Source organism: Malania oleifera, chromosome 9 (assembly GCF_029873635.1).
Source record: "Malania oleifera isolate guangnan ecotype guangnan chromosome 9, ASM2987363v1, whole genome shotgun sequence".
In the NCBI taxonomy this organism is placed as follows: domain Eukaryota; kingdom Viridiplantae; phylum Streptophyta; class Magnoliopsida; order Santalales; family Ximeniaceae; genus Malania; species Malania oleifera.
In genome coordinates, this window is record NC_080425.1 from 75,816,850 (window position 1) to 75,826,906 (window position 10,057).

The following is a 10,057-nucleotide window of genomic DNA, read 5'->3' on the forward strand; positions in this document are numbered from 1 at the left end:
CGGAAAACATAAAATCATACATCCATATATACAATACTAGAATCCAGTATTATCTCAAAACATACATACATAATTATACAAAATTCCAATATCTTCCACCCAAAATTCCTGAATACTATTCAAAAATACAATTCCCCCTAATAACACTTACCCTACAAACAGGGTAGTGTAAACGACCCCTCTACCTGCGAGCCTGATCAGCTCGTCTAACTAGTTCACTTAAAAAATGTTAATTTACTAGGATGAGACAATGCTCAGTAAGAAGAAATATGCTATTACTAGTGTGTGGCAACTGAATTTACATAAATAATTGAATTGAGATATCATGTAATTAGTATGTATCTCACACCTGCATATCTTAAAATACAATTGTATCATCTGAGTTTTCTATTTAATCATACTGCTAGTATTATAATATATCTGTTGATATTTTGTAAATCTATATATAAATAAATAACTGAGAAATATCCCTGGAAATCTAAATGTCATGATTTAAACCCTCATGACAGGGTTATGTGGCCTGTATGCTGGACTTAACTCTGGTTGACCCACCAAGATAAGTCACCTGTGTAACGACCTGGAAATAAAAACTATAAATAATTGGGAAATATAATAAATGAAAAGGATAATAAAGGGAAAAGGAAAGAAATTGGAGAAGGAATAGCAGGCCACGTCGATGAATGTTCTGTATTCGTTGATGAGTGTCCTTCTAGGGATCGTCGATGAATTCTGTTCCTCATCGACGAAGGAATCCCGAGAGAGTAAATTTTAAACTTTGAATTTCGTTGATGAAAGTGTCTTCTCGTCGAGGAAGAAAGGAAAAGAAGCACTGGGCTCTGTATGCCCAAAGTGTAATAAGAGGCATAGGGGTGAATGCAGGTTTGACACTCTGAATTGCTATAGGTGCGGTAAGCCAGGGCATATCAAGAAAGATTGTCAGGAACCATTGCCTATGGTATCTATTCAGAATTAGGACCGGGGAAAATAGCAGTTACCACTTGGAAGAGGTGCTCCACCCCAACTGTATACACTTCAAGTTGAGGAGGATGCCATCAAAGAAGCAGGTATGAGATTATATTTAAGAAAGTGATGATTTAATTTAATGAAGAATGATTGAACGACTTATATGATGATATGTATGCTGAGCTCTTATAGTTGTAGTTAGCAAATGAATTCCAGTAGAGTGAAAGCATGATTAGTTAGTAAAATTCTGAGGACGAAATTTCTTAAAGAGGGGAGAATGTAACGACCTAGAAATTAAAACTATAAATAATTGGGAAATATAATAAATGAAAAGGATAATAAGGGGAAAAGGAAAGAAATTGGAGAAGGAATAGCAAGCCTCGTCGAAGAATATAGAACATTTGTCGACGAGTGTCCTTCTAGGGATCGTCGATGAATTTTGTTCCTCATCAACGAAGGAATCCCGAGAGAGTAAATTTAAAACTCTGAATTTCATCGATGAAAGTGTCTTCTCCTCGACAAAGTATCTTTAGTGGTTCGTCGACGAACCTATGTGTCTCGTCGACGAATCCATGTGGCAGCATTGTCTATAAAAAGGTCCAAGGTTGCTTCCACGTGAAGAAAATGAATTTTTCTTCATTTCTCTCTCTAGAAATTTGGTTTCTCTCCCTTCCTTCTTCGATTTCGGGCTGGATTTGACCTGGTTTGACGATCTGGAACCACCATGAGGTTCGTAGGATTGTTCTCTGTGACGCTGTAGGAGCTGATCGTTGGTTTGAGAAACATCCCAAAATAAGGGTAAGTGAGTTATTTTGGGAATCTCTAAACGAATTTTGTTTTTTGGAGCCTAGGAAGTATTAAATAAGTATTTTCTTAAGATTTGAGTTAGTTGGGATTTATTTAATTAAACTAGGGTTTCTAATTCAAGGTCCAAGTGAACGCCCTGGGTATTAGTTTGGGGATCCTGCTGGCATAGTTCAGAAGTCAGGTAAGGGGAAGTTGTATATTAAATCAGATTTTATGAAATTAAAGGTAATAAATTATGTTATATTTATGTATATGTTTTGGTGTGGATTATTAAAAATGCCAACCATGTAAATTATGTTTTCTGAGCCTATGATTGCTTATATAGCTATGTATATGTGAAAATAAACTGATGAAAGTGAAAGGTATTTTCTGGGAAATTATGTAAGAAATGAAAAGTATGTTCAACATATAAACATTAAATGTGGGTTGACTTATTTTACAAGGAATATGTATGAATTTTATTACTAAATTGTGTAGCATGAGTAAATATATATATTCTGTGTAAATATATGTTAAATGTATGAGATGCAGACTAAGTAAGTAAAACATAAAGAATAAAATATGATATGGACTATGCTGCTTGTGTTTGTTAATGCAACCATGTAAATGTAAGACAGTTGAAAAGAACTATGTTAGCAGATTCTAACACATTTCTATGTAGACTAATTGATGACAGCTAAAAGGAGCTGTAGACTAACTGATGATGGCTAAATACCAGCTGTAGTACGAATGAAAGAAAGGAAAATGTAATGAAATGACAATGAAATGATAATGGAATGAAATGTGAAATATGAACGTTATAAATGGAATAAGTCACTTAAAGTGAAATGTAATGTAATGTTTAAGTTATTAACATGAATAGATGTGAATGATTGAGTAATGACAGAAAAAATAGTGTATTATGTTATTAGAAGTATTTATGCTATTAGAACATGTTACGATTGGGTGAGGTGTACTCTTCGCCTGAGGGTTTACTGAGAAAGGTGAGTGCGCTAGTAGTTTCAGATATGGCAGTAGCTGCATAACGTCCTAGGATAGAAGGAACCTACTTGTATGAGCGGGTAGATTTCCCTATTCTTGGGGCCTTCGCTGGTAAACTTTTGTTGAACTGTGTGAACATGAGATTAGTCTAATACTTGAGGGCTTACTGAGTAAGGTGAGTGTCCTGGTATGCTTCAGTAGTGACCTTCGGGTTGCCTAAGTATCAGAGCAGTGGAGTGCTACTTGTATGGGTGGGTCCTTAGGTAATCTCATGGGTTAAATCTTTGCATGTGATTGATTAGGTTTAAAGAATGATTTTAGTGTTTATGATAACGTTTTGTAAATGTTATTAAAATGATATTTATAAACCTCATGTTAGCCACACACTGTTTTTAATATATTATTTCTTCCCTTACTGAGATATGTCTCACCTGAATATGATTATTTATTTTTCAGGACATCCTTGAGGTTGGGCTTAACAGGCTCGAGGGTTTATAACATTTTTGAGGATTGTAAAGAGAAAGGGTATATTTTTGATATACTATGGGGTTGTATAAAGTTAAAGTTTATGTTTTATGTTTTTATGTTTAAAGTCTGTTGAGGAAGGAATGATTGTGAATACTGGTTTTGTGGATTGAGTTTTTTGGAGGTATGTATATACGGAAATGCAGGTGATGGATGGATAATATGGATTATAGATAGAAGTAGTAAACTATGGTATTATGATATTATATTTATTGAGATTATGTTTATGTTTTTTGCTGCGTATATTATGTATTATGGATTATGGATTATTAGGTATAATGCACCAGACCCAGGTTTAAGGGTTCGAGGCGTTACAACCTGAATACTCTACCAATCCTCAGTCCGACCTATATTGCATCTGTTGGAAGTCCCAACCCGGAGTATATAGTCTAGAGGGGGAGTATTTGGAGTTTTCTTTTCCTTTAATGGTTTTGCTATGATCTTCCTTTATCTTTTTCAAGAGAGTCTTTTCTTTCATAATATTTTCAATTTGATTTTTCAAATTTTCAACTTGCTCTTGGAAAATTTTATGGTCTTTTTGTGCTTTTTCATTAAGCTCCTCATTTTCTTTTCTAAGGGAAGCATTTTCATCTTTCAAAGAGGAACAAAGACAAGGTTCTTTTCTTTTGTATTTTGACAATTTTTCCTCCAAGTTTTCTATCTTTACTTGCTCCTTTTGAGAATTTAAAACAATCTCCTCATTCTTCTTTTTAAAAGAATTATTTTCTTCTATTAATGAGGATTCCATATGTTTTGACAAAGCAAGTTTTTTTTCCATATTTTTGTTCATTCTTTTTACTAAAACTAATTCATCATATAATTTAGCACAATTTTCTATTACTTCATCATAAGAAGGTGCATAATCCTCCTCATCCGAACTTACTTCATCTTCTTGTTCGTTAGCCATTAAGCATGGATGTGCTTTTTCCTCATTTTTACTTATTTCTTCTTTCCTAAAGTGTTGTTTTTCTTCAAGGAATTTTCTAAAGTCTTTTATGAGTGATTCCATATCATCCTTACTATCCTCATCATTTTCTAACGTTTCTTTGAATTTTGGACTAGATGATTTAAGAGCAACACACTTATTCTTCCTAGGCTTTTGAGGATCCAAGATCCAAAGTCGTATTTTTCTTAAGTTCATAAGTCATAAGTGATCCAATAAGCTCATCAAGTGTGACTTTGGTTAAATCCTTTGCCTCCTCAATGGCGGTGGATTTAGCATGCCATGACTCGGGTAAAGATCGTAAAACTTTTTGAACATTATCCTCCATAGAATAAGTTCTACTGAGTGCTTTTAATTCATTTATGATGTGTGTGAACTGAGTGAACATGGATGTGATAGATTCTCCCTCATCCATTTTAAACATTTCATATTCATTGACTAACATATAAATTTTGGACTTCTTAACTTGTGAAGTACCTTCACCTTCATATGTGACTTCAAGTTTTTCCCATATTTCTTTACCGGTATCACAACCACAAATACGATTGTATTCATTATCACTTAAAGCACAATAAAGAAAATTTTTGGTTTGAAAGTTAAGCTCAACTAACCTTATTTCGGTGTCTGACATCTCCTCTAATTTTTTTGGTTCACCCTCGGTATTTTTGAATTCATAATTTCCCTCTGAGATGACACGCCACATTTTGAGATTGTGTGCTTGGATGAAGATGGTCATTCGGTTTTTCCAAGCCGGGTAGTTTGAACTGTTGAACAATGGAGGTCTTGCCACGAACTGTCCTTAGGAGGAGGTACTCGCTAAATACTCCATTTGATCTTTACGCTTTGGATTTTACACCGTCAAATGCAAGCGTCTGGCTCTGATACCACTTGTTGGAAGTCCCAACCCGGAGTATATAGTCTAAAGGGGAATGAATAGACTCTTTTCGCGGAATACATATTTTTATACGAAATAAAAACTTTTGGCAAGATACAAGAAATTATATCGCAATATAAATATAAATCATGCACAAGATATAAAATAAAGAGTGTAAGGGAGAGAAAGAACAACACCGGTATTTTTACGTGGTTCAGTGCCAAGCCTACATCCACGCCTTAGCACCAAGCCAAGGATTCCACAATCCACTAAAGACACTCCTTCACCGGCGGAGAAGCCTTACAACTCAAGAAAATATCCCTACACATGGGAACAAATCCCTACCGCGCTCACCAAGAGCCTATGCTTCAGTTCACAAAGAACCTTACAACAATGGTTCACAAAGAACCTTACAAGAGATTGGAAATGCAATTTAATACCCCTTAAATGAGCCAATATGAAACACAACCAAATCCTCACTCTATTCTCTCAAGGAATGAATTTACAAGATAAGTGAGCAAGAGAGGATTGAGCACTTGTGAAGAATAACTAAAATGCAAAGTGCAAAGTGCTTAGGTTTTGGATAAAATGATATTTTTCACAAATATGATCAACAATGCTCAAAACCATATTAATACAAGTCTAAAAGCTTGTATTTATAGCCCAAGAACCTTAGGAGCCTTTAACTAGCCGTTGGGGGGAAGAAAAAATACATTATTTGGCAAACTAGCCGTTTTTCGCCCGTTGGGGCGCTTCTGCCTAGAATTTGTCGACGAAATCTGAATTTCGTCGACGAGGTCCCTGAATCAGAAAAAGTCACCAAAATGAAAGTTGTGGAATTTTGTCTTAGATTTCCAGGAATACCAATATTGTCCCATTTGGACTTTTTTATAAAAAGTTATGCCCAAAATACCGCAAGGTATTCAGGACTCAAGATTGCACTACGGTAGTGACGATTGCTTTGTTTTTCCTTGTCAAAAAGCATTTTAATGACTTAAAACATTATTGGACAAAATTATATGAAATATATTGAGTCTAATGAAGATTAAAACTTATCCAAGTGAGTTTCCCTATAAATATAAGATATCTTGTTTTATGAAAACATATTTGAAAACTTGTTTTGATATCTTATATGCTTAGTATGTCCTTTATTGAATATACTTGACTTTCTTTGAACCTTTAGGACATTAAACTTGTTTTAACACAATCGGGACTAAGTATAAAAATGTTTTTAAAAATTTAGGATGTTAAAAGCTTGTCCATTTGAAAACATATTTGAGTTTTAAGATTCATTTGACAAACTCTTGTTTTAACTTAGAAAGCCATGAAAGGTGAGTTTGTGTTTATGTATTTAGTGCGATCCTATAAACTCATGTGTCCTAGTATGCATGTGCTTTTCTCAACTCTTGCTTAGAAATCATGCAAGAAACACACTCACAAGAGTTACAAAACATACTACCTCACACAACCTTTATTACAAATAATTCTCCAATTAAGCTTCCTTTGGTTGTGCTTGGGTCATTCCGAGTACATGTCCATTTGATCTTTCCTTCTTAACGTCTACTCGGTCCGATCTTTGCCTTCAATCCAATAATTCATGTACGAGTACCTATAGTAAACATGATATGCAAAGATAGAAAAACACTAGGAACAACATATAGGTTAATATCATCAAAACACATTAAACAATGATGGTGTAGCCACTAAGGCTAACATTCTCCCCTTTTTGATGATGTCTAACCTATTACTAATTTACTTAATCTTTGCATTTATATTTATACTAATCATGACTTGATATGCAAAGATAAGCATACCTAAAACCACTAATGGGTTGTTATCATCAAAACAATGCAATTAAACTCACATAGCATCTAAAGCTAACACAATCCCTCCAAAGGCACGATACTAGCATCTACCTCGTCAAACCAACCTTCTAAACGCAGAAATCTAGGGAGACTGCAATCCCTCCATATATACGGAAGACAAAATCCACACACTTTCTGAGATATGTCGTCTCACTCTGATATGAAATAGCAACGGTATCGTGCTCTGCTAACTGAATCTGTCTGAAAATAATTAATCTTACTGAAATAATTCATCAGGGATCTGCTACTATATAATACTAATATATATAATTATGTTGTTGTTTCATCATGATTCCAAAATAACCATAATAATATAAATCTGATTTGAAATACTATAATATCTAACTGAAATAACTGTAATATGGGACTGAATAATATGTAATATTTGAGTGTTATGGTTTTAGAAAATCATGGAATTCTATAAATACTATAAAATATATCTGTTTCTATAATATCTGTCTGTAAAATATATCTGTCTAAATAGTATCTGTCTATAAAATATATCTATCTGTATAATATATGATAAAACATATTTTTGTGCAAAAATACTGTAAATCATGATGTTATGAAAACTACACAAACACTGTACTAAGCAAATACCTACTCATGCCACACAAATAATAAGACACATTTTGAAATCTGTAAAACTGTATAGTTTATCCCATGTATCTTAATAAACAAATACTATACTTTACTTATAACTTTTTCTGAATTTACAAGCATAGCATATTTCCCTTACCTTGGCTAACTGAACTTGTCTACTGGTTCTAACTCACGACCACGATGTTTATAATTCCATATTCCTGAAATCACACACACACACACACACACACACACACACACACAAATATATATATATATATATATATATATATATATATATATATATATATATATATATTTCCCTGTCAATCAACTGTATTTCCCAGAATAAATTCATACTCACATTTCCTGAATTATAAACCATTCATTATTTTACCTAGTTTTCTGGGAACACCCTCTAGGTTCCCTAACATGCATGCAGTAAAAGCCCCAATACCCTGAATTCACAATACCCACATAAATCATCCCAAACACCAGTATGACAACATCTACTACTAAATTTGGGTTCAGAAAAACCTACAAACCAAATAATCCTTAAATAATTTTACTTACCTTGATTTTGGAATGGTTCTCAAACATCTCAAATAAAAATCCTGCTCTGGTTAGGTTGTAGAGAATCTTCCCAAAAACATCGTGGTAACTTCTGATCATCGAACTAGGGAGAAATGAAGCCGGATTTCTAGAGAGAAGGCAGAGGGACCAAAGTTAGAGAGAGAGAGAGAGAGAGAGAGAGAGAGAGAGAGAGAGAAGCAACTAAATTTTTTTCGTAAAAATCTAATTTTTGTGCTTATATAGATGCTTAGCCACGTGGCCTCGTCGACAAGCCATGTCGTCTCATCGATGAGACCAAGAAGGAGGTTCGTCGACAAACACATAACCCTTGTTGACGAATCTCAGGCCCTGAAATAAGCCCCCTCAGTAAGTTTCTCGTCGATGAGACATGTGTCCCCGTCAACGTGCCCAAGAAGACTACTCGTTGACGAACGTTCTGCGCTCGTCAACGAGACCCTGCTGAGTCCCCCCTTTTGAAATTCTCTTTTCACTCCTTTCTTTTATTATTTAATTTCTATAATGATCCAGGTTACTACATTCTCCCCTTCTTATAAAATTTTATCCTCGAAATTTGCTATATGAGTTATACACTGTCCTCTGAGAAAAATTGGCTACTTATTTTATTACTTACCTTCACTTATGGCGGAGGAATACCGTGGTTACATTCAAGTTTCTAGGAGATTAAAAATATATATAAAAGAAAATTCTCCCAAAACCAAAATACTAACTATCCTATATTTTATTATACAACTTATACATTAACTATTATGTTCAATATCAAAATAAAACTTACTCTATCTAAATTGCTACTGTTTCTTCCTTGACTATTACTGATCCTTACTAAACAAATGTGGGTATTTCTATCGTATCTCCATCTCTGACTCCCACAAAGCCTCCTCTACTGCATGATTTTTCCACAAAATTTTTGCTAATGGAATTATCTTGGTGCGTAATACCTGCTTTTTCCTATCCAAGATCTACATTGGTGTCTCTTTATATGCCAGTGAATCTCCGAGCTCTAACTCTTTATATCTAATTACATGGGAGGGGTCTGGGATGTATTTCCTTAATATGGAAACATGAAATACATCGTGTATTCTAGATAGAGATAGTGGTAAAGCTAGCCTGTAAACCACTGGACCCACTCTTTCTAGTATCTCGAATGGGCTAATAAATCTAGGGCTCAGCTTACCATTCCTCCCAAATCTCATAACTCTTCTCAGTGGCGCTACTTTCAAAAATACTTGATCTTCCACATCAAACTCTAACTTCCGGCAGCGAATATCAGCGTAGCTTTTCTATTGACTTTGAGTTGCACTAATCCTATCTTTAATTAGTTGGACTTTGTCGTACGCCTGTTGCACCAAATCAGGTTCCAGAACTTGCCTCTCACCCATTTTGTCCCAGTACAAAAGTGAACGACACCTCCTACCACACAATGGCTCGTAAGGTGCCATCCCAATGCTGGTCTGATAGCTATTATTATAAGCAAATTCAACCAACGACATATATTGGGTCCAGCTACCCCCAAAATCCAGCACACAAGCTCACAGCATATCCTCAAGTATCTGAATCGTCCTCTCTGTCTGCCAATCTGTCTGTGTAATACCCCAACCCGGAAGGGTCTGGGATATTTACTTTTTACCATTGATTTACAGCGGAAGTAAATAAACTCATATATTATTAAACCAGAGCGCTAATTATCTATATTACAATCATTTATTTCAAAGATGAAAAGTTACATAAGCCTAAATATCTGGCATCATACTAATATTTATAATCAAGTTTCATTTTTTCCTATTCTATTCCCACCCGCATGCTTGCTACGCCTGATTTTCGATATATCCTTCAGAGTTATCTGAAATGTAAAAATATGATTGGGGTGAGACGACACTCAGTAAGTAAATAAGATTATTATTAGTGTGTGACCAAAATGAGTTTTTA